The sequence below is a fragment of the Aulonocara stuartgranti genome, assembly GCF_965226115.1.
Source record: "Aulonocara stuartgranti genome assembly, chromosome: 8".
Classification (NCBI taxonomy): Eukaryota; Metazoa; Chordata; class Actinopteri; order Cichliformes; family Cichlidae; genus Aulonocara; species Aulonocara stuartgranti.
In genome coordinates, this window is record NC_138959.1 from 4,540,929 (window position 1) to 4,566,923 (window position 25,995).

At 41.2% G+C, this 25,995-nt stretch overlaps 1 protein-coding gene across 3 annotated transcripts in view; it reads left to right on the forward strand.

The window, feature by feature from the left end:
- The first annotated feature begins 209 nt into the window (after window positions 1-209).
- The window catches only part of LOC309712939 (uncharacterized protein), a 102,325-nt gene continuing 76,539 nt past the window's right edge, over window positions 210-25,995 (forward strand). Inside the window, exon 1 of one of the 3 annotated variants that reach the window (XM_082544158.1) lies at window positions 210-605. The gene's annotated coding sequence lies outside the window, so the exon portion shown is untranslated. Of the gene's footprint in view, window positions 606-5,496; window positions 5,521-14,427; window positions 14,595-25,995 lie in introns of those variants that run through there. The other 2 variants (XM_082544159.1, XM_082544157.1) reach the window with 2 other exon arrangements.

Sequence of the window (25,995 nt, forward strand, 5' to 3'; positions counted from 1 at the left end):
AAATATGGAGCTGGAGAATGTGCGTAACTCCCCCATTAATGATGTCATATACTTAAAATGTAACTTTACCAGTCACACCGTACTACTGTTAAAGCTGCATAAAAAGTTCAGATTTTGTATTCTACAAATACAAAAAAACAAAAACAACTGCATTTGCGCTGGGTTATTTATTTTTGAACTGGCCACTTTTAGGATGTAAGTGCTTCTTCTTCCACCACAGCTTGCAAGTCATAAGTTGGTGCTCACGAAGAGGCACAGACTGGGCATGCCCAGCCTGAAGGGGAGGGAGAGGAGAGGAGGCTGCCTCGCAAAGACGAAGAGAGAGGCAGAGAGTGGAAGAGTTGAGATGTCTGACAGAAAAATCCCGACGAGGAGGAGATGCTCATTTCACAGCAACGCGTCAGTTTCCACCTGACGTGAAACACACCGAGCCTCTCTTCTCTTCACGCGACACACACACGCACACGCGAGCGCGCACACAGAGCGGATAAATGTGGACCGCAGTGGCACTCTCAGCGTGCCGCCTGCCGCAGACAGCGATGCAACAGCGTCTCATCATCTCCTGGACCGGGTAGACAAGAAGCTGCTCCGGAGCACGTTTCCTGGTGAGTAGACGCTTTCCTGTCGGCTATGTCTCACCTTCGTGCAGGATACGGAGCAGCTCTCAGCCCTGCTGTGTGTGTGCGTGCACACATAAGTTGAGGCACTGCATCACTGGCACATCGACCTGTAGGATACGGAACCGCCGGAGAAAGGTCACAACAGCGCACTGATACCTGTGTCATTGACGCATCTGTGCGTGCCATTCACAGCTCCAGCCAAGTTTTGCCCTTGGCACGAAAAGTTGGCGCTGCACTGTTTTAGCTAAGGTGAGTGTGGACGTGAGAGGATTCCAGATAAGTTGGTCTGCACCTGGAGACACGCAGGCGAATGCACCTTGGTCCCGATTTCAGGCAGATGAAAGGATGAGGTGATTTGTTTGGATATGCATCTTTCCGCCCAGCCATGAATATTCCCCCAGATCTAAGATTTAAAAAGCTAAAAACACTGAGATGTAACAGCAACAGCTTAACCCGTAATGATTACTCAACGTTTGTGTGGTGCAATCATTAATCATTGAAACAGATTTCAGATTGTTTTAAATTCTGATTTTCTTAATTTCACTTTTACAGTAAAAAAACAAATGTAATTTTACAATAGAGTAAGAACTTGCACTTTACAGTACAATGCCTCAGTCCAGTAGGCTGTGTATACATTTTATGTACTGCACGGAGATCCTATAAAAGATGAATCTAGCTTCCTGGTCTGACATAAAGGAAAACGCACAAGTGCTTAAACCTGCATTTTATTAATGGCCAGCAGGGGGCGACTCCTCTAGGTATAAGAAGACTCGTGGCACGATGTGATGTCGCCATGTTGGTGTTGTTCCTGGATCATCAAAACTAATGTAGGTCCAGGTTCAACATTGCAGGTGACCAATCAGGTTATTGTGTTGCCAATGATTTGGACGTGGAAACACCATCAGACCATGTCTGTGAAGGTTCTCAGTCATCCAGGTCATCGTAGTCAAAGGAGCTTGCAAAGAAAACCATCAGACCATGCACCAAGGCCTAACTCCAATCCTGTTCAATCTGTAAACATGGTCCATTTTAAGAAAAATACTAGGTCATGTGTCAAAAAAGCTGGTACAGGGCCACGTTTGCCACCACTAGCATCTGCTTTTAACAACAGCCTGTAAACATCTGGGAACTGAGCAGAACAGCTGTTGGACGTTTGGGAGAGGAAGGTCGTTCCATCCTTGTCTGATGGAGGATTCTAGCTGCTCGCTGTACTTCAGTAGGAAGTATATTTCATGCCTGCAGCATGTATGTTATCCAGACACTGCGGGGAGGCGTTACTGTGGCAACCAAGTAAGCTTTAAAAAAAAGTGGCAAGTGTTTTTCAAATCAAAAAATTACAACTGAAGTGCAGAAGTCTTTGATGTGATGGATTCACGCCATCATCAACCAATCCAAATGTGGAATTTTGTCACCCTTCAAAATATTATGAGCATGAACACATATCAGTACACACAAGAACAAATAGATTAGAAAAGCTTTCAGCTGTGTCACATGCATGCTGCTGTGAGACTGCATTTTAATATCTGCAGAATTTGCTGAAATTTCTTCGCTCCTGATAAATTACGCTGCAGAAAAATAATGTCGTCTGCTCTGCTGTTCAGAAAGGACAAAGCTGTGTGACCAGTCAGAGACCCTGTCAAACGTCCCTCTGTAAAGTCCCAAGAGCAGATCCAATCCTTCCACTAAGGGCAGCTGGAAGCATTTTGTCTTCATTTGTTGCAGTTTATAAATCCCCTGTGTGGGGCTCAGTCTAGACCCAGCTTCTGGGTTTTAGGGAGTGGATGGTGGGGGTAGAAAAAGACTATTCTTCCCATTTTCCTGGTTTCCAGGAGGAGTAAAACGCACATAAACGCACAGCTACTCCATCATGTGTGCAGGACTGTTAGTCAGTGCGTCTCTCTGAGGAGGCTGGAGCTGCTGGTGTATGTTACCCTGCAGCCCCATAATTTTATATCACTTTATTTCAGGTATTAGAAGCTGCTGAATGCCCTTACAAGGGCAAAGGGCTAATTATAGTATAAAGACAAGGATTTCCAGGATTTCCAGAACTTTCTATGCAGTCTGCACCACGGTGTGCAAGCCCCAAGTTCAAAAATACTAAAAAAAAGGGCTCAGTAATTTCCTGCAACAGCACTTTTCTGCAGACTTTACTATAGGAAACATAAATAAAGTATTTGTTGGGGACTATTTTTTGCAGATCAATACAGACTTCAACTATATGCAGCACAGTATATGGAACAACCTGCCCTTTAAATTCAAACTAAAGGACAATTTTGTTTTACTGTTTGGATTTATTTTCTTTAACCAGCAGTATGAAAAAAGTTCTAAAGCTTTAAAAGACATACCTGCTGAAGAGAGACAGCAGAGGAGCATCCAGGACGTCCTAAACATAAGTAGCATTAATGACAATAAATAAATAAATAAATAACCTGCAGAGTGGTGTGTTATTGTGACTATTGGTTCCTTAATTCTAATTTTAGCTACTGTTGTCAGGTGAATTTGATGATAGTATTATATATTGATTATCCAAATCTGTAAAATAAAACAGTGGAATTAACACACTGGATATTTACTTCTAAAATGTGGAAAAATAGAAATGTAAGGTGATAAATAAGCCCAACTTTTTATTCTTCCTCTTATCACCAAGTAGTAGGAAACAATATCTTCTAAATGTTTTCAATACATGTACGTTTTATTGAAAATATTAATAAAATATTTCAAAAACCACAAACAATCATGATGTACCTGCTGCACATAAATAAATAAAGACATAGACGATATCCTGATAAATACCATCTGTCTGCTTTGTTGAATCTGTAACTGCATGTGAAGGTCGATCTTATCTCTTAACAAAAACTCTAAAGTAACTACACCTTCAGTTATGATGCATATTTTCATTTAAATGTCTTCCAGCTGCAAAATTAGTTCAAACGAAGCCTTTAAAGTCACCAAATTTTGGCCTTGCTGTTGTGTTTTTTAGCAACTGATAGAGACTGGTCTGGTATTTAGTGAGTCAAAAATGCACAGCAGTGGCAGTGGAGGTTAAAAGTTTAGTTTTTTTAGTGTTCATATTCATTGCTGCTATCTTGGATTGCTAACTCTGGCTATGTTGGACGGCTCCAACTTTCTGAGTAGGAAATCCAAGTTGAGGGGGTGTTCCATGAAAAATTTCCAACTGCGAACTGAGTTTTTGTGTAGGTGTCCTCAAGACCCTAATATCTCTGAAAAGCACAGAGTTGCTGCTTTCAGGAACCTTTGGAATTGTGCGATTGCGATATTGGTTCAAGAGTTGCTCAATCATCCGGGTAAGGAAATCCCAAAACGTTGATTCTGTTCATCTGAACGTAGTCTTGATCAAAGACGTCAAGACTGAGGTCACATTACGTCAGGCATCTGAGTGATGAAACGTTTCTCCCACTGAAAACGCTACATCCAGATAAACACAATCAATTGTTGGGGGTTCAAGAGTTACGGTAGTTTGACTTAAAACTTTGAGCTAAAACAGTGGTCCCCAACCCCCGGGCCATGGACCGGTACTGGTCCGTGAGTCTTTTGGTACCGGGCCGTGAGAGTCGAGGCTCAGGTGTGAAATTTATGGTTTTCAGGGGGTTTATCGTTAACTGGGTCTTTTCCCATGTTGTAGTTGTGTGTCTTATTTTGAAAGAAACATTACCATAGCGACCAGAGAGCATTAAGAGGCAGAGAGGAGGATGTTACTCTCAATGTTGTTGGTGCATTTCAGGAGGACGCTCTAATAAAGTTACACAATTACACAGTGAATTTGCGTTTATTATTATATTTATAAAATACCACAATTTTTGTCTTGGTCGTATCATTTTATTCTCTTGTATTTATCCGCCACACCTTAATGGCTGATCCGTGAAAATATTGTCAGACATTAAACTGGAAGTGCCAGAAACTGCAGTTCCTGTAATGGCCACTTGAGGCCAACTCCAAGACCAACGTGTGATGTCATGGTGGCCACGTCCATCTTTCATATACAGTCTCTGATTTCAGGCTGTATGAAGTAAAAATGTATTATTCTCAAATCCAGTAAAAGAAAAGAATCTTAATTACAAAGTAACTGTAGAATTCACATTTTTGACATTTTTCTAGCTGCTAGAGCTGCATTTACAATTTCCTACATTCCTTTCCTACGTTTTTGCTCACAAAACACTAAATCGATTTTAGAATTTCTTCTGAACAGAAAATTGTTGTAGTTTTGCAAAAGTCAAGCCAGAATAACTGTTCCGTAGTTATTACTCTCTCTAGTTGATCAGCAAAGTCAATCTCATCCTGTTTGTTTTTCATTTCAAGCACAGAACATCAGACACACTCTGTGAAAAAGAGATGCAGGCAGGGATTCAGGCTATATTTATGGAACATGTTGTTCAGTACGGCTCATATTTGCTGACAGTTAGCAAAAAATATAATTAATAACAGCTCGGTGCTTCGGTTAGTGGATAACAGGTTATATTGATGCCTCGGTGGCCTGTGTGTGAGCCACGATAACAAAGTAGTTAACGCTAACAATGTTTGTGTTCCCATCAGTTCTTATTGGAAGATTGAACTGGTCAGCCCTGTTGCTGTTCTCATGCTGTTAATGGTGCTGAGAAAATAGCATTAGGGACAAGAGCAGTCTTGAATTACAGTTTTTTCTCCTTCCCACGTCTGTTTTTATTTCTTCCTACACTCTCCCACTCCTTGCTCTCTCCAGCCCATGGTTACTAATGTGTCTTTTCTTTCTTTTCTTTCAACGAATGAGCAGTAAGTACGTCCACCCTTGAAGTAACTGTTATGAAGAGCCGTAAGGTGTATTTTCTACTCATAACAGGCCCAGGAATACGTTTTGGAGGTGTGGTACTAGTGGGAGTATTTCAGAGGCGACAGTGCTGGCAATGTAAGGGGCTTTTTAGCATTTGGATAGCAGCAGGCTTGTGTGATGATGGAGAGTATTAGCATTTTACATTCCTGCTGTGTTTCCCTGTAATGACTGGTCATGTGCTGCTCACCCCTCCAATCTCTATAGCTTTTTCTGGATGTTGGCTCCGGTGCAGATGGAGCGCTTTGCAGTGTCCTGGATCCTGTGTGATTAATGAAATGCAAATCTGCTTTCGGCTTGTTACATGCTGAAACGCCTCCTTGTTTGTGTCATGCTGGCCACTAAGTAACGGTGCAATATGAGTGTGGGGATCATTCTTGGCTGTTTGGTCACATTTCACTGCCAGTAATTGATTTTTCCTGATGCTTGATAGCCCACAGCACCCTGCTAAAGTGTCCGGTGGCAAGTGATATTGCTGTTTATCTGATTCTAAGGGGCTTAATTGAGCAGTACAGTTGCATATATCACAAGCTCCGTTACACACTGTTTTGATTGTCGGTATACTCAAGTTTTTATAGTGCACTTGATTGTCAGGAATCTGTTTTAGAAGGCTGCTTTTATTTTCTAGAAGATTTTATTTCCTGTACAGTGTACATAATGATTTCAGTAAATATTTTGCATAAAATGTAGCGAACTCACAGGGAGTTTTGCATTACGTGCATCACTTAAAGGCAAACAAACTGTGACTTGAATTTCCTGCAAATATTTATTATAATTACAGTTTTTATTTTTCAAGCAGTGTGAGAAACCTCTTAATTTCCCCATTGCATTTGGAGGATCCAGCACACACTCTTCTGTATCACCTGACTGCCCCTGGAAGTTTTGGTGGAGTATTTAGAAACCTGGACATGTTGTCGTGGCGATCGTGGCTCAAGAGTTGGGCGTTCTCCTTGTAATCGGAAGGTTGCCGGTTCGAGCCCCGGCTTGGACAGTCTCGGTCGTTGTGTCCTTGGGCAAGACACTTCACCCGTTGCCTACTGGTGGTGGTCAGAGGGCCCGGTGGCGCCAGTGTCCGGCAGCCTCGCCTCTGTCAGTGCGCCCCAGGGTGGCTGTGGCTACAATGTAGCTGCCATCACCAGTGTGTGAATGTGTGCGTGAATGGGTGGATGACTGGATATGTAAAGCGCTTTGGGGTCCTTAGGGACTAGAAAAGCGCTATATAAATACAGGCCATTTACCATTTGTATGTGTGTGCATTAATATTTGCATGAAAAACAACTTGTTGCACCTGTAGCAATGAGTCTTATCAGCATACACTCCAGTGAGATGTCTCCACACGCTTGAACATTTAGTTTCTTTGTTACTAAGACCAAGGTATCTGTGTTTGTGTTTGACTGCACGGTGCTGCAGCTGTGCAAAAGACAGATGCCTCACACAATCACTCAGAGACAGACCTGGCTACAAAGTGCACCTCCTACCTTCACAATGGTACACGATTGCCCCTCCCTGCAATTTTAGGGTGTTTTCACACCTACAGTTCGATTACTCTGGCACGAATCAGTTAATGAGTTTGTAAACTGTGGTTTAGTTTCTTTTCACACAGGGAAAAATCCAAGTGAACCAAAATATGTCACAACGGAGAATGTCACTTACCCCCAGATGTGTCCCAGGTGGGAGAAACAAAAACAAACAGAGAATTTCAGTTCATTTCACAGCTAGTTGCTAGCCCGTGCATACCTTTGTACATCTATAGTAGCTTGCCACATTCCTGAATACAAACCATACACAGTGTACATCTGGTAGTTGGTTAAGATCAAGGTCACATTCATGCCATGAACAAACTTCTCTGCAGTTAATAGACCTTTTGAAGGAGGTGGTTTCGGTGCGGTTGTTTTGGTCCACATCCGAGTGCGATTACTGCATTCACATCTACACAAATGAACCCCACTGGGGGAAAAACAAACCAGAGTTCAGTTTAAACAGACTAAACACCACAGGTGGAAAAACACCCTTAGACTGACTTACAGTTTACGTCTTGATGCATTCTCAATCATCCAGGAAAGTAAATATCATGACCATTTCCTGGTCATGAGAATTTGCATAATTATGATTAAGGAACTGACCTCCCAGCCCATTCTTCCTTCAGTGGGCTGGTTTCAGTCATTATGCAAATGTACTGTTTATAAGATTGGGGAAACCTGCAGTCAGCTGAGACTGAAGAAGTCACTTGGATGAGTGACGAAACGTTTCTCCCACAAAACGCTACGTCCAGATGAACAGAATCAACTTTTGGAGACTTACAGTTTAGTTCAGCTCGTGCCAGTATGAACGAAAGAGACAGCCTTTGGTCCAGAAGTTCTCTCTGGAGTTCTAGAGATCATTAGTGGTTTCTGCTGTCTTTATTTCTGGACTTGGAGTTTCTGACCCAGTCCTCTTTCAGCTGTTGTGTAACTGCTGACTTTCCCTCACTCCCTACATGGCTACTGTATGAATTTCCAAGTCCACTAACACTTGGGTCTGTCGTTGCTTGCTATCTCCCACAGGAACCGACGCTTGCCTTTGAAAGACAGATAAAGTGAAAAACACTGAAACACTGGGTCTAATTCCTATGAGACAAACCTATGTCTATTTATTTATTTGTTTTGTGCACACAGGTCTTTAGAATTCCAAAAATTGTACTTTTACAGTTGATTTCCTTGATCTTTACTCTAAGGAATCCACAGAGTAAAGGAGTCTGAGTATGAAGCCTACTCCAGGGTAGCTGGATGGGACGGAAGCTAAATCCATCTATTTATAAACAGTTTCATGGTCTAAAAAGAAATTCCCCCCCCACGCACACAATAACTTGAAAGCATCTTTAAAACAGGGTTTAGAATGCAGTCCATTAACATTTGTCTAGGAAAGTCATTTGATTATTTAAGTTACAAGCCAACTGGAAGTCAGGTGTGTTACAGAGGGGGAGCTTGGATCTCTGCATGGCCGACAGTGAAGGATGATAATGAGCATGCTCTAGTCTAAGTATGTTAAATTAGCTCTGAGACAGACTCAGAGATGAGCATTAAAAGTGATGTATTGTTTGGATTAAGCAGCTTGCCTTAGTGTATGTTGTCTTGGTGATTTTCATTTCCTTTCATCATTTAATAAGCAGAAGAAGTCACAGATGCAAACAGGTGCAAAGTATTTAAAATAGTCAGTCACGGTTTCCCAGAGCAGAAGAAGATGTCTTAAAACTGCATTACACTGCGAAAATAATAGGAAAGCAAATTCTGGAGTCAAGGACATCCAGTGTTGATCCTCTGCTTGTCACAACAAGGAGTTTATTTTTACAACCCCATCGATCAATGAGTGCCGTTGTTCCCAAGATCACCCTCAAAGATCGTCACTGGCCGGTGGAGACAGTCGACATAATCTTTTAATTTGATTGTCCTTAACATTATTTGTCTAAATTAGGACAGCGGTCAAACACGAGAGAGCTGTTGCTTTCCTGCAGGCTCGCCGCTTTTCAAAACTCTCATCCGCATCTGCCTCAGGAGTGCTGACGCTGCTGGAGGGCGAAAGCTGGCTTGGTGTTGGCTGGTGCAGTCTGCAGAGAGAGAAAGAGACATAGAGGGAAAGAGAGAGAGAGGATGAGGTGGGCTGGTGCTGATTTCTGCCTGTCATTTTCACCTGTCTCACCTCAGAGGAAACCAAGTGAAGTCTCTAGATTTTCCAGAAGGAATAACACCATGATGTCAGAGGTACGTCACTTGCAAACATCTCCAAACTTTTTGAGGTATTAATACATTTAAGCTGCTTTAGCTCCAAGTTTGTCTTCTTAGAGGACTGGATTAGCCGGTATTGTTACTCAGAACCAGACATGATCCTTGTGCTTGGTGGAGGAGGATGCATGTTGACTGTGCTGACGTTTCATAGAGCTGTGGAGCTTTATCTACATAAACGATGAGTCTGCTTCGAGGGCTAAACTAGATGTCAAAGCATAAAATACCTCTGTGTTTAATGAAATTACAACAGGAGTGCTAGTTTTACAAGTTTTCTTCCCTTTTCATCTTTCCTGGCTGCTTTTCACTAGTTTTGCATTTGGCTAGGGTCAGTATCTCTACTGGTTGCGTGAAGTGATACCTGGACCCTGCTAAGGTTGCACAGGTAGTCCAACTTCTCCAGGATGCCATTGCCAGAAGGTTTGCTGTGTCTTCCTTTGTCCAAGGAGGAACAGGATGAGCACTGTCATAACTACAGAAGTGATGGGAATGTCTCTGTCCAAACAATCAGAAACATGACTTCATGAGGGTGGTTTGAGGACCCAACATCCTCTGCTGGGCCATGTGCTCACTGCCTGACACTGTGGAGCCTAACTGGCATTTGCCATAAAATACCAGAATTGGCAGGCCCACTACTGGTTTGGTGCTTTTCACAGATGAGAGCAGGTTCACCCTGAGGACATGTGACAGACTTGAAAGGGTCTGGAGAAGCCGTGGAGAACATTATTCTGCCTGTAACATTGTTTGGCATGACTGGTTTGGTGGTGGGTGAGTGACACAGACACAGTCCTCTACAGACAAGGCAATGACACCCTGACTGCCATTAGGTATTGCGATTAAATCCTTGGACCCAGTGTTGGACCTTATGCTGGTGCAGTGGGCTCTGGGTTTGTCTTGGTGAACCACACTGCCCGTCTCATGTGGTGAGACTATGCAAGACGTTCCTGCAGGATGAAGAAATTGATGCCACTGAGTGATGTCCTGGTCCAGACCTGCGTTCCCCCAGAACACGATCTGTCGTCTCATTAGGAGCATGTCCCAATTCAGCCCTTTGTGGCTTGATACCCAGTCCAGTATAGACATCCAGCAGTGTTTATTTTTCTAAACAGTGTACTTTTGATATGTTGACACTAATAATATTTCACACTCCATCTCAGCTTAGAAACTTTTAAACTCACTTTGATGAGTTAAACTTTCATTTGAGCGTCTTTTGTGCTTACGAGCTGTCCAGAGGCCATCTGAGAAGACCGGAGAAGGACAAAGTCTTAGTTGAGAATGCCACAGTGTAAATCTGAAATGTTGTGGGTCAGTCGCACTGGCATTAAACATCACAGAGAGACAAACAGGTCAGACACAACTGCAAACATTATTCGCTTTTGAGTCTGAATCAAATATCATGCAGTGTATGTTACGACTTTGATGTATTGACTGTCTGATGACGACCCGGCAGGATCAATGCTGTCGCTGTTAGTCGGGATAAAATTGATTCTCATGACCCAGAGCTGACTTAAATGAGGTCGGGGATTGTGCATGATCATTTATTGTTAATTTAGCCCACCAAAAGTGTTCTCGTATTATATTTCCTTATTGTTGTAAAGTTAATCAATTTATCTAAAATATTTGTAAGAAAATAAAGTGAATGTCACAATAAATGTCCACCCAGTGCAGCATGTTATTATATACTGTGTGTAAATTTAAGAACATCTGTTTGACCAGTTCCTGTTTTATTTTGTAATTCTTTGCATGTTGTTACACTGTTGTCATATATAATATTGTGCTGTGGACTCAACTCAGGAAGAGTTTTTGTACACATAACTAATTAACCATCATATGCAAATTTCTAAGTAAAGATTTAAAAGGTTTAAAGACCCACAAACATGATATCATCAAATGAGTCTCTGCAGATGGAAACGTGTTTTTTCTTGTACCTGTTACATGTGGAGGTGGCGAGTCTGGTCCCTGCTATACATGGAAAGCTCTCTGTGACATCTCACTTTGTGCTGATGGGAACGCTTTTTATGGCCCAGTGATATAATATTCAACAATAACTCGATCTGCTTGTTAAAAAGCAGATTTTGCTCGTGGATTAGGTGTCTGATATTATTAAAGGAATGCACTTAAATGTTTGTATAGAAAGAGTCATGTTTGTGTGGGGAGGAAAAAAAGTGAAAAATGCTTTTTCTCTTAAATATTTCAGGGGAATGAGAGCGTACTTTTACCTGCTTTTATATCTCTGATGTGTTCAGCTCACATGAGAGGACTGATTTAAGAGCTCACGTGTCATTCAACTTCCTTCATGTCACATAAATTATTGAACATCTGTTATATAGTGTCAGCATCCAATAAGTCTTCTCCAGCAGCATCTGTTTTGTGGTCACTGAATTATTTAAAAGCTGCTGCAAAATAAAAGAAAATGCTGGTATTGCTGTATGTTCCAAATATACAAGCTGTTAGATAACACGACCCAGATTAGCTAAATATTAAGTATAAATGTGAATTTTTCAGCTTGTTATGAAGTAACTGTGGAGAAAATTAGATGAGTTGTACTGTCCTCATAGACTGTATATAAAAGTTGGAGGACAGTGCATTCTTTTTAATAGCCAGCAGGGGGCGTAACTCTTTTCTTGATGGGTTTATGGACTCAATTGCTATTTACACATCGTACTGAATAAAGCATGTTTATCTGTCCTTAATAGTCAGAAAGAAAGATAAACCAGTCAGTGTTCATATTTTAATCACCTATTGTTATCCAGTGAATGTGGAGTAACGGGGTATGCACAAAGGAAGAGATGTAGGGACCATAGATGTGGAAAATTAATGACATTTGGCAACTTTTAGCAACTAGAAGCAAAAGTGACCGTTTGTGCCACAAAATTAGGCCTGTCTCAAGGACTAACTTTTCTCAAATTTGAAGTAAAACATGAAGGATGCTGCTGGGTGGCATAATAGAACAAAACTAAACAACTAAAAGTAAAGGATCCAGCTAGTGAAGAGACAAATACTTAACTGAAAATTAGCTTTTATACACCCACCTTTACCTGACATATTTTATCTTAATAACCAAAGGCAGATGCACCAGATTTATATAACAAAACAAATGTCAGTTACTTACATAACTTTTCAGTATATTTATAACTTCCACTCTTCTTCATAGTTTTCCTTATAACTGCTTTGCTCCTTTGCTCATACCGAGGCTGCTGGTTTGTAGCTGGCTCTAAACCCTGCTATAGCCTTAGCAACTTAGCTTTTTTTAGCTTTTTATGAATCTCTCTGTTCAGCTGGGTGAGGGAGATGTCTAATTAGACTTATTGTTACAGTTGCCAGGAAAAGGTGTATTTCATTGAGGGGTTGTGCAAGTTGCTGGCAGTCACTGGTGTCATATTGGTTGCAAAGACGTAGACAATGCTGCACTTTGGAGCTTCACCACAGCTTGGAGGGTAAAGTGAGTGTTTGCAGACAGGTTGGCGTCTTCCATACAAACTATGGATGATGACAGCAATATGCTAGCAACCAAAGCAATTGCAGGGAGGATTTTGATGGAGCACCATGTGGTGTCAGCCAACAACTCCTAGCAACTGAGTCACTGAACGGTCTCTAGGCCTGTGTAACTGAAGCCTCACCTGTTCACCTGATACTTTTCCTTTCATAAAGGTGGGTTAAAATTTGGTGGATGTATTTAAAGGAGGTTAAATATAAGTCAGTGCTCTCCTGCTGGTTTTTATATAGGATGCCTGAAGTGGGAATTAAAACTCCCTGTTGTCGCTCCTAATGTCTGCTCCTATGAGCAGAGCTGCACTTAGGCGCAGGCCTGTCTGTCTCACCTAAGGATAAGAAAAAAAGACTGTGCACAAGGACATACTGAAACGTGAATCCAACACCGACGTGTCTTAAACCTGCATTTGTCCCTCAGACCTGACCTCGGTAAACAGTTTACATATGTTAATGGGCTAAGTCACTAGTTTCAGCTCATACTGAGTAAAACATTACATTAATTTTAGTCTTAATATGCTATTCTTAATTATTTGCACCTGCTTGGTAATTTTTTTTTCTTATTTGTATTTAAGGTGTTTAGGGTAAGGAACTGTTATTGTGCTGCTAGAACCATCATTTCCCTAAGGGGACCTCCCCAAGGGCTTAATAAAGTTCTATTCTATTCTATTCCATTCTCTGCTATTCTTTATTAGAGTCACAAATGAGAATTATCCAAGATATGCTAATTCAGTGGTTCTTAACCTGGGTTCGATCGAACCCTAGGGGTTCGGTGAGTCGGTCTCAGGGGTTCGGCAGAGCCTTCGCCATGGCTCATTTTGTGCACCAGTAAAAAAATCACATTTTATTTTTCACTAAAGAGGGGTTCAGTGAATGCGCATATGAAGCTGGTGGGGTTCGGTACCTCCAACAAGGTTAAGAACCACTGTGCTAATTGGTTTAAAAGCTTTTAGACAACCATCATGCCAAAATACGAAGATCTCAGCAGAAGACTTCATAACAGGATGTCTTTACCTGTGAGTGACATTCCAGCAGCTAGGTCCATCTTTTATATACAGTCTGTGGCGCCACTATATAATTACAGGTTAGCAGCAGAATAGTTTTATGTGAATAAAAGATGACAACGTTTGTTTTGAACAAAGAATTTTTAGAAATCTGGTCTCAAACTGAGGATTTTTAACATTTTAGGCAAATGCATTAACCACTACAGACACATCCAGAAAAATGTACCACAGAAGCTGCTTTATATGTATAAAATGTATCTTTTCTCATTAGAATATATAAAACGCTTGTAGTCTCAAAATCCAAGGTGTTATACAGGAGCTATTTCCATCTTTTTGTGAATAATCTCACTTTGATTTATCTTTAAAATGTTTTATGTGTCTAATGTTGTGACGTCAGTGGATCTTTTCCATTTACCACCATATTGTTTCAGAGGAGAGGTTCACACCTGCTCGTGATGTCACTACCCTGCAGAGGATACCGCATGCCCTTGCATCTTTTCAACCTCTTACATCTGCCACTTTTATTTTGAACTGCTTCCTACGTGGAGGTGGGGGTGGTTGTAGCAGTGCCTTTAAACACTTCACGCCCCCGCCGTCTTGCACGTTCCTCCTCGCAGCACCTCCCAAGCTCCATAAAAACACTCCACACTGACTCAGCATGTGTGTGACAGGCAGAGGGGCGGGAAAGGGGCAGGACTGTGGGTGTTTATGAGTGTGCTAATTGGCTGAGTGTGAGCATGTAGCTGGTTGTGCTGGTTGGACAGGTCTGCACTAACTGCTCAGCTGGAGAGAAGGAAGGAAGGAAGGAGGTGAAGAGGAGAGAGGAGAAAGGATGAGACGAGATAAACCATGTGGGAGGTGTAAATCCTGTATGGATGAAATGGCTGTGAGAGGAGGAGAGGTGAGTGTGAGATTGAGATGGAGGGGGGAGGAGGACAGTGGAGAGGAGAGGCAAGATTTTGTGAGTCTCTGTAGTACAAATGTAGCTGTGAGTGTCTCAGGTTTCTGCTGACAGCGCAGGGTGATAAAGAGCCACTACTGAGGCAGCTGGCAGCCCTGCACAATGATGCCGATAATACAGATGTGCATGTCATGCTGTAAGACTTGCAGACAGATGACTAATGCACGGGAAAAAGTGGCGCTCTACACTATATTGTGTGTGTTTGTGTGGGTGGATGAGAGGGTAAGTGTGAAACCATGAATGACATTACATGTGTGAGAAGAGGGACTGCATATTTTTGTATAATCAGTTTGTGTGGGCATGTCAATGTATGCAGCCCCTCCTGGACTCGTGTATACCATTACTGAGCTGCTGTACTCTAAAGCATGGCGACCGTTCAGGGTAAGTAGTTACTTATAAATCATATATTCACGATATAATCATTTTCTAGCTGTAAAATTTTGAATGTGGTCAAGTGCACTTATCATTACACTGTTGTCAGTTTTTTAAAAGTTAATTAATACAAAATAAATTTAAATGTTGTCGAACATGGATAGAAGACCTAAATACTTAAAGAAGTTGTGACATTTTTAGACTGTTAAAGAGCCCTTCTCTGCTGTGCTTTGCTTTAACTTGCATCATAATGGATAAATATTTTTTAGTGTTGCAAATTAATATTATTAATATTGGAGAAACCCAAAGGTATCGCCTCTCTCTGCTGCTCAAATCAGCATTATTAGCCATTTTTCACACACGCACCATATCTCTGCAACTTTCTTTCCACCGAGGGATGTGGATATCCAGTGCATTAGCTGCTTTTTAGTCTGGCAGCTCCCAAGTGCAAGAGCTGCATTACACGTGCAGCTGTAAAGTGTGAAGTTGTAATTTCCCAGTTCCCAGATGGAGATTTCAATGGGAACGCCCCCTCAAATCAGACTTTCCACACCAACCCAGACTTCATAATTCAAGATGGCAGCAGCACTTGTAAACATGAGCAAAACTGCAGAACTGTTGTGCATTTGTGACTCACAAAACAGGCCGGGCTCTATGAATGAAGGCGCTGCAGTGGTATTTTTAATGTAAAAAACCAAACAGGCGGGTTGTGTTGCAGCCAGTTGGGGCTGAGAAGAGAAATACTACTACTAGAACATAGCAGTCATCCATTATCTGACTTCAAACTTAAAAGGAATGCAGCGATGTCGAATTGCACCAAAGTGAGAATACGCTGCATTTACTGCCAGTGCGAGAAAAGCGAGATAGTCATGAAAAAGGGACTTTTCTCCATATTCATGTCAGAATGAAAACAGAGCTTTATAAAAAAATAAAAAAAAGGTAAAAATTATATTTTAAATAAGTTTAAAGTGAGTGACCTACAGGTCTCAAACTTCTGAGTTCTTCTGAGTGAGTGTTTTTTTTTATTATTTTATGCACACTTAGATCGAACAGATAAAAACTCATGTTCAGGGACAAACGTCTCTTACCCAGTACGCTTTCACACCTCCTTGAAAGTTAAAAGTCTCTCACAGTTTCATTCAGTTTGAACTGTTTACTTTTGGAAACAAGCTCCATCTACCCCAGTGTGTCTCCATAGCCTAGTGGTTAACATGTTTGCTTGGTAAATGAAAGGTCACTGATTTGATTTCAGCCAGAGACAAAAGTCAAACATGCAGAGGGATCTGCTGTGGAGAGCTAAAAAAAGTGATCGTCGTCTGATGGCGAAAAGCCCGACTCCAAATAAATGCTAATGTTGCCCCAGATGTGTGCACATTGTCCACTGTTCCTTCCTGTAGACATGAGACCTTTTTATTGTCTGGAGGTTTGCAGTCAAAGTTTGCTTTCATCTTAACCTCTCACTATGGATGTGCAGTCCTCCCAAGTCCGTTGGTTGGCATGGGTAGTTTTGGTTTATCTAGAAAATGGTTTAAATCTCTTTGATATGAAAAAATGCTTTTGACCGAGCTGCTGCCCTCTCTAAAGTCTGGTACATTTAACCATTAGATGGAAAATGACTCCTCAGCGGGGCAGAGCGTGCAAGGTTGAACGCTGGCAAAATTGGCTTTGGATTAGCTTTGATGTGGGAGTTGTTTTGTGAGATTTCAAAGAAGTTGGTGGCTCGAAAATGCATCTGAAAACACATTTCATAAAAACCACAGTGAGCTCAGAGATGGGCACGACAGACATGACTGACTGAGGAGCAGCTTCAAACTGATGGGTCTGCGATCCCCACAGGCATGAAATTCTATTAATACCCATAATGCTGTTTGGATCAATACATGAGTACTACACTTTTAAACCACGCTGGCATTGCAGATGCTAATACGGCTCTGATAGTCTCTAGGCAAAATATCTTGTCATAAATAGTCATGAATGTGGTAGATGGATCCATTTACTCTCTAATGTCTCTGGGAGGTTGTCTTGTAAAATTGCTCTAAAACATTTGCATGGATTAGTGTGAGCTTTGCAGGTGTTTTTTCTGTTTCAAGTTGATTTTTAATCACTTCTGCAAGCCCATAAAGTTTCATTTACCGTTATTACTTTTGATACCAATGAGCAAATCAAGGTGAGATAATCAAAAAGTTCAGAAACTGGTGACAGCACACAGTGGTTGTGTTAACCAAACATATGATGTTGCATGCGGTAACTGTTAGTGGAATAGTGATCTTGTTTAATCTATGCATGCAATCCATAGATTGCTTGCATAGATTGAATGCTGTTGTAGTGTAGCGTTGAGTTTGAATCCATGATCTGTCTGCTGGTTCTTTCTGAGTACTCCTGCTTCCTCCCACAGTCTAAAAGCTGAGGGTCGTTAGGTTAATTGGTGATTCTCTCTGTGTTAGCCATCCTCTTGCCCTATGACAAATGGGTTAGGCTCCAGCACCACTGCGATGTAAGAAGATGGATGGGTGTTGTCAGCTTACTCTAGCAAACTTAGTTAGAAAGCTGAGTCCACACACTGTGCTGGTGCTCATTAATTCTAAAGAACAGATTCATCAAAGTATCAGACTTTTACTCATTAAAGCGGCAATATTTTTTTGTCAGAGAATTCTTTGAAAATGCTTCAAAGCGCCACTAACACGTTAGCAAAGTCCAGTTCAATTACTGAAATTGGCAGAGATGAGGCCTAGCTGACATGTTGGTAATTTAAGCTAAACGGGTTCATAGAAATAAACATCCATAGAAAACAAAACCAGGCTATAAAAATGTTTATTTTGCAGTGCGCTTGGGCATTTTGACAGTCACTGGGGGAGTCTGTGGGCACTGGCTCAGGTGGCCACAAGAACAACTGCAGTTTTTCTACACTTGTGCATTTTTCCTTCATTTCTCTTACCTGAGAGGTTGCAGCAAATATGCAGCTATATGAGACATGAGCAGGTGAAAGCGGCACTCCATTTCTGTCACTGTTGCATAACGCAACATCGTACTTTCCTGCGATTCGAGGAAAGAACAGTTTGTTGTCTCGTTACTTGTTTAGTGTTTTGGTCTAAGTGTGGTTCTTCATTCACTGAGTCAAGGTAGTGAGTGGAGGAGTTGTAGCAGCAGCAAGGTCACGGCCAACGTGGTGCTGATTGAATGTCTCCCCCTTCTTTTCTTTACCAATAAGCCTCTCTGCATCTCCTCATACGCACTGCTGCTGCCTCTGCATGAGTCAGAGGACCAATCAGCTTTTGTCTGAAAATGCCTTTGAAGGCACCGTGAGAAGGAAAGGAAGCGATCCGGCCTTGTATCGAGTGCAGACAACAAAGTCGTGCTTCGAAGAAAGCTCTGGCACAGCTTTCTTTCATTTTGGTTCATCCTCTTCAGTCGCTGCTTGGTTAATTATGACTCAGCAGAGTTCACAGGGTTTAAGCGACACGTTTGTGGTGTGACGGTGAGCTTTCAGCCATTTCTTGGGAATTTATAAGAGTAGGCAGTTCTGCCAGATACAGTACATGATGTAACATAATAGTACATGCGGATAAATCGATAGTCCATGAGTGAGAGAATGATAAGGGTGCTTCGCGTTGCAGTGTGAATGCCTCTGAATATCCCTCACCATCCATTAACTTAACACAAACCTCCAAATCTCCCCTCGGGTTTTTAATGTGCACAACCTGTCATGTTGCTGAAATCATAGCTGCTAGTGCACAGCGCCGGCAACAAGCAAGCTGAGAGCTAATATTAGCACCAGCTCCCCCATCATGTGCAGGGAGCTAATATTAGAGCTGCACTCTTTGGCTTGGGTTTAATTACCTGCGTGATTTGACTCATGAAAGCCTGGTCCAAGGACCCAGAGGAGTTTATCCGTGTGTGTGTGTGTCCCTTGTGTCAGCATTATAACCCACAGGAACAACAAGAAGATGAGTCATCTTGATTGAGCGGCTGTGGCTTTCTGTTTATTGAGGTTTGATCAAAGGTGCGCCATCCTTCAGGCTCCCCATCGAGTCTGTCGCTATTTTTAAAAGCAAAGAATATAAACAGCCTTCGCCAAACAAGTATTGAAAAAAAAAAAGAGTATGACAGTGAATAAAAGCTGTTGACATCAAAAATACACTCAAAGATTTTCAGTAGAGATGGATAGATATGTCTGTGATTTGCTGAATTCTTTGCATTCTTTTTGCTGCCATTGTTGTTTTCAGTATTTACTGGTAGTTATTTTGTGACCTACCTGTTACTCTACCTGTGAAAAGCAATTCAAAGTATGCTAATATTTTTATTTATTTGTATTTTAAGCACAGTCCAATCAAGCAGCAACCACTAATGAAGGCTTAAGGTCAAGGTCAAGTTTATTTTTTATAGCACATTTCCAACAGCTCATCCTGCACATATAGTCACAGGTTTAATCAGGGGCCTTATCACACGTACAGCTTTTAAACTGTAAATATTGTTTATGAACTTAACCAGCTGTTTCTGAAAAGGTATAGCTGAAGCATCGACATCATAAACTTTAAATGTAATGTGCTGTCTTTGGCCACTTTGTTCCATACAACTGCTTTTTAACAAAAAGCAGCAACTCAGTGTGTTTGAGCAAGTAGACGTGACTGATATGATCTGACGTTCAAACTGAGCATCAGAATGGGGAATAAAGGTGATTTAAGTGACTTTGAACGTAGCATGGCTATTAGTGCCAGCTCGGCTGGTCTGAGTATTTCTCAGTATCAGTCTGAGGAGAATTTGAGCTGATAGGAAGGGAGGACTATCTCACTAAACGCTCGCTACAGTCAGGGTATGCAGAAGAGCATCTATGAATGTACAACACATCCAGCCTTGAAGCAGATGGACGGCAGCAGAAGACCATGCTGGCACATTAACAGTGGCATGAAACAGCATCAAAACACGGCGCCATCCTGCCTCGTCTCAAAGGTTCAGGCTGCTGGTGGTGGTTGAGCCCATCGGTACAAATTCAGCATCACAACACCGCTGAGTATAGTTACTGACCATGCAAGATAATATGCTAGGTCACAAACTGTTTTGAGGTTGTTAGTAAAAAAAAAAGTAATCTATTACACATTATTGTTACCTTTCTTAAAAGTAATTTTATCAACAAAAGTCCTTATTATGAACACAAAGCAAAAATGGAAAATCAGTCTATTAACCCTTTAAAGTCGGTCGGAGTGGGCACGCTCCGTTTTGCGTAACTATTTTTAAATGCAGGTAGCACTGCAACCACATAAGCTAGCGCAATAAATTGTTTTGCATATACAACCGGAGGAGTTGTACTTAAATCTTATGCCATCAGCTTGTCCTAGGTCACAGTTTCCTTCCACATATAGCTTTGCAAAAACTGCATGAAAAGCACTTGCAGCAACAAAAACATAATATTCCAGAAACACGCTTTGCCGATCCAATCAGCTGTTCGTAACACTTTCTATCGCATGTCCGCCATGTCCTGCCCGAAACCGGAAGTGACGTCATTTTGCGGAAATGTAGTTTTTTACCATCAGGGCCTTATGAGCCTATACTTGTGTTTTTAAAAGTTATGTTTGACTTTATGACTTTCTGTGTTGTTTCTGGGATGCTTAGGACTCATATTGCACTGCTGGAAATAGTTTATTTTGATGCAGTACAATATGAGTTCTTTTTGCAAATTTGCATTATAATATTTATTTTTGTTTTTCCTGCAGTGTATAGAAATTGGTGTATTTCAAAAATAAAACTATGAAGACACTCAAAATAAATTTTCTGTGGTGGGAAACTATTTTGTGCAACTTTTTTGTATTTACAGTTTTGAGGGATAAGCCTCTTAAATTTCACTAACTAGAAATATATGTTAAAAAAACAAAAATGATTTTAAATTTTTTTGTAGTTTATTGCACTTTTTTGCAATTTATGTAATTACTATGCACTTAATGCAGACATATTATTAAAATTTGGGCTATAATGGTTGTATTGATGTATATCAACTTGAAATGCTCCCAAAAATGGCTCTACAGCATGTAAAAATATAATATAAGCTCTGGCGGACTTGGCTCTATGGTAGGTCTTAAAGGGTTAAGACTTTAAAGTGGTGATTGTACTTTGGAAACATGTACAGGAAGAAAGGAGGCGGTGCTGCAAGCCTGACTGTTCATCACTGTCTTTATCAGCTGCTGAAGTTCAGGCTCTGGCTGCCGGGCTGGGGTCAGCACACGCTCAGCTTTATCATCACTCTGGGGTCTTGGCTAGCTTAGCGTTAGCATGCCCCCTGGGCAGGTGCTTACAAAGAGCCAAAGTTGTCTCACTCCACCATTTTCCTCCTCCTGACATACAAACTGAAATCAGCTGATTGTGGCGCAGGTGTGCTGGAAGAAAAAGGCGTGTTTGTCTGACATTGTTATTTATTTGTATCATAACTAAAGAACAAGTAACTACATAATAGTAGTCATGCACTGCATTACTTACACCCAACGTTACACTGTTACACCCAACACTGGTTACAAAGATTTAATCAACTAATTAATGTTCTCAGATGACCTCCACAGTCACCAGATCTCAATGCAGTAGAGCGCCTTTGGGAGGTGGAACAGGTGATTTGCTTGTTGTACAGCTGACAAATCTGCAGCAGCTGTTTAGCCGTATATTTACAAAGAATTAGGGCGAAAGGTGGCCACACCTGTAACCTGCAAGGTTTGCAAACTGTCCACTGTGTCCAGTCACTGTTTCATAGAACAGTGTACACCCTCGGTTTTTTAAAACCTAGCTATCTGCTTCACATGAATAGTGATACTACCATATTAAAACTGATATAGTTAGCTAAAAGTGAATCAGCCAAGTGACATATCTACTAAAGATAAACCGTAAAATGGGATGAATAATGCTTGGCTAAATTTTTTAGAAAATCAGAATGTAGCTAAAAATGACTTTTTCATTTGGATAAGTGGAAATAGCTTGATAGTCATAATAATAATAGCTTGAGATATTTAGCCAAAAAGTAGAAAATGGCAAACATCAGGGACATGTTTGGACAGACTCACTCCGATCGCACATTCAGGCGTCCTGCAAGAACTCTCATCGCTTGGTCTAATATTTTTGGCTTTATCATAGTGCAATGTGTGACACTGACATGACTACAGCTAATGCTAAAAATGTAACAATAAGAAACGTTTGTCAAAATGTTTTATTTCAGTCCACATTTTGAATCTCAAATATGTTTTAAGGTGTAAAAGTGATTCCCTATTCATGCAAATAATAAAAATTAATTATTTAAAACAGGCTTGCTGCACATTTGCATTCTTCTGAATTTCAAAATGTAGTAGTGGTAAATAGATTAAAAATCATTTTAAACAGTGTGTTCCTAGTACACAATCTAAAAGTAAAACATGTCTCTATTGACCAAAACAAATCAGATTTCTCTGTTTTGCTTTTTAGCCAAACTGTCAGTAACGATGACTCAGTCAGTAAAAAATTGCTGTGCATGCTGCATGTCCAGACACGCCTGCAAAATGCACACCTGAGCTTGTATTTGGGCTTAAAATGTTTTAACATTGTGGGTAGAAAAAAATTCGATTAATATCAATCTAAATTTAGCCAGTACTAAATGCAGTAGCTTGAGATTTTGCTGGGACACAGCTGATTCCCAACCTAAATGCATTCCAGTAACAGACAAAGCAATGGTTAAGTCTGAATTGCTGAAATAGCTACTGGATAAAAAAGTTTGGCTATAAAAGTAATTAATAAAACTAAATTGTGGAACAAATCTCATGTGACTGTTGAAGAGGTCAGAAACCTTTAGATGTAAAAGCTTAAAAATAAAAATGATGTAGTTTATCGAATAGTTTCTGATGCAAATAATCTGCAAATAAACAACACAGTACTTTGCCCCAAGCACTCGTCCTACAAACCTCTTAGCTATGAAGCAAAAACCCCACATAGTGCATCCACACGTACTCTCTGGGTGCAATCAGTTGGCCAGTGAAACTTACCCCTCAGTGATGCTGCCAGCTTTTCCATTTTTAGCTTGTGGTTGATGGATGGTTTCTTGTCAAGCTAGATGAGTTTTTATCAGAAGTTTAACCAATCGATGCATGAAATCTGTTTTTTTTTTACATGCTAATCTAGAAGTTGAAATGATAGGAAACATGCAAAGCAAATAAGACTGAGTGTGGCAGGAGCTGGTAAATGGATTGTTCCTCTTGTAACTTCTGGCACAGCAGTGGCGCTCCCACCAGACTTCATGCCAAATTGTCCAGAATTACTGGCAAGCTGGACAGCTGAAAGGAACCGGAGCACTCGAGAACAGCACTGCTGCATCCAGGATTTAACATTACAGTCTGGATACAGGAAGATCTGTAATAACTAAACCACTGTTTACTGTGTAGTATTTATTTCTTCTTATCTCAACATTAAAATTGGGAAGTCACATTTTTTTCACACATCTTTTTTATTGTTGTTTTTTATTACATTTGAGCTGATATGCGTAGCTTACAAGTTGTTAAAGATTTTGATGCTGGCATCCAGACACGGTTGGTTAAGCTTAGGTTAAAGCTGCTTTTTGGGACTCATGATGAATGATGCGGTGTTTGTAATTAGGTTCAGCTGTAATGTTCCTATATGATTGTGACACTGTGATTGTGGAAGGTTTTATTAAAGTAAATCTCCACTAGCTATCTGTATGACTAGATGCCAGCAGGAGTTGGTGGGTGGAAAGTAGCCAAGCAGTGTTTGTCTTTGTGTTTTCTGGCAGAAGAAAAGTGGGGTTGTGTTACATTAGCAGTTGTGTTACTGCTTTTAACTCTGGCCTTCCTGTAACTCTACACTCCCATCACTCTGGTTTGCTGCCAGCAGAGCTCTCTCCTTCACTTACACGACTCCCTCCTCCTTCTGTCTTTTATCTATTTATCTATCTCTTGTGGTCTTTCTCTCATCGCCCGACTTCATCTCACTCGCTTCCATCAGCTCCCGCCTCAGTCAGCTGACGAATAACTGGATGAAAGAGGTCCAAATTAAGTTCATGCTCATCTGCGCTCTCTCTGAATCAATACTGACTGGCATACTTCAACCTCTTCGTGATGACAAATCATAAGCACAGATGATCTCTGAGGATCTGTGCCTCAAACGGATATTTACATTAAAAAAGAGCTCAGCATTTTTATGTGTTAGTTACTGAAAATCTGTTTAATGAGGTTTATCATGTGTGATAGTTGTCCGCCACACTGATGTGATACAGCTACTGGTTTCTCGGGAGCAATAATTTCCAGCTGGTTGTCAGTGGTTCCTGCAGGTTGCTGACTCTCATTATGTGAACTGTCATAGGAATTGCTTTGTTTGCAATTGATTGCAATTTTTCGTGTTTAAGTGCTAGAGACCAAAGCAGGCGGGCTGAGGTTTTTGCCAACTGGTTGGAGAATACACATTTTGCCAGGGGCTCACTGAGCAATCTGTAGGTGTGAGTGACTGAGACTTTAGGAATTATTTTCCCAACAACTGCCATCAGCCTGTGGCAACCACTTGCAACCAATTGTCCAAAACAAATTTCCCCCATGACTGGTGGTTGCCAGATGGTTGCAGACCAGTCTCTAGGCTTTAGCCCTCAAGGATAAGGTTCTTCCACCTTAGGCTACGTCCACACTAGCCCGGATAGATTTGAAAATGGCGTTTTCGTCTGAAAACACTCCGCATCCACACTAACGTTTTCAGTTGTATTCACAGAGTTGTGTGTCCACATTGAAACGTTTTCCTTCGGGGAAAATGCCGTCTCAGTGTGGACGGGAGGCCAAAACGGAGAGAAAACGATGCGTTTTCAAATGAAACATTAGTGTGGACGTAGCCTTAGTCTCAGCCAGTTCTGTCATATTTAGAGCTAAGGAGCCACTTTGTCTTCCTCACACCTTTTTACAGAGGCCCCTGGGGAGCTACCAACAACTGGACAAAGGCCAGTTGTTGGCGGTGAGTAGTGTAGCTGTGGGAAGACTAGCTGCAAAGTGTGAAAATGACAGATAATGTGACTAATGCAGAGGCAGTGAAATGCACGAAGACAGAGACGTTTTATTGTGGATGAAGCAACAAATAGTAAAGGATTTATCAAATATTGCACATAAGGGCTCAAACCTGCTGCAAACATCCAAACAAATGTTGCATGCAGAAATAATTAAACGTCACAGGGAGAATTTGTCAGCTCGGTGAGACTGATGTCTTTGAAGTGAGGGCAGAATGATGAGTTGGGGTTAAGGGAGGGAAAGTTTGGTCGCTCGGCGTGCCAACTTACAAGTTCTCTTTGTTCTGTCGGCTTCAGTTATGAGCGTGCACGTTCTCTCCCACTGCTACCATAAGGCAGCTCCAATCTGTCACTGCTGGCAGCTCACTGTCCTCATTTGAGTGACTTCTTTTTTTTTTTTTAAACAAGAGTTCTGTTGTCTGCGTCGTCACTGGCGTGGAAAGTCGTTCTGCATCAACGTTAAACAGAATGGAGACGACTGGAAAGAAGTCAGCTCGGCCAAGATGAGTAACCGCCAGGAGATTTAGCTCGAAAGACAAAACGTGGACTATAACAAAGAGAATAACAAAGAGATTTCTGTGCTTAGGGTTTAGCTTCATGTGCATGTTATGGCTGAGCAGCCAGCTGGATCTGATGGTGGACTTGTCAGTGAACAGACAGGAACTAAACATTACTTAATTCAATATCTTTGCACAGAGAAAGTCCTCTTCATCATCGCTGCATCAGTGTCATGGTGATTCCTGAATAAAATCTGATCACGCTAATCCGATTAGAGTTTCCATGAATCATTTGAACCTGCCTCATTTTCTCATTTTCCCCGTGAGTCCAGACCCTTTAATTGTTTTATTCAGAATGTAAATCGATCCCCGTCACCGGCTCTTTTCAGAGAGTGGGAGAGGACATGGTGGGATGATTTCCTGCTTCCTCTACAGGATGAGCTCATTTTCTCTCTGACATCATAAAAAAGCTGCA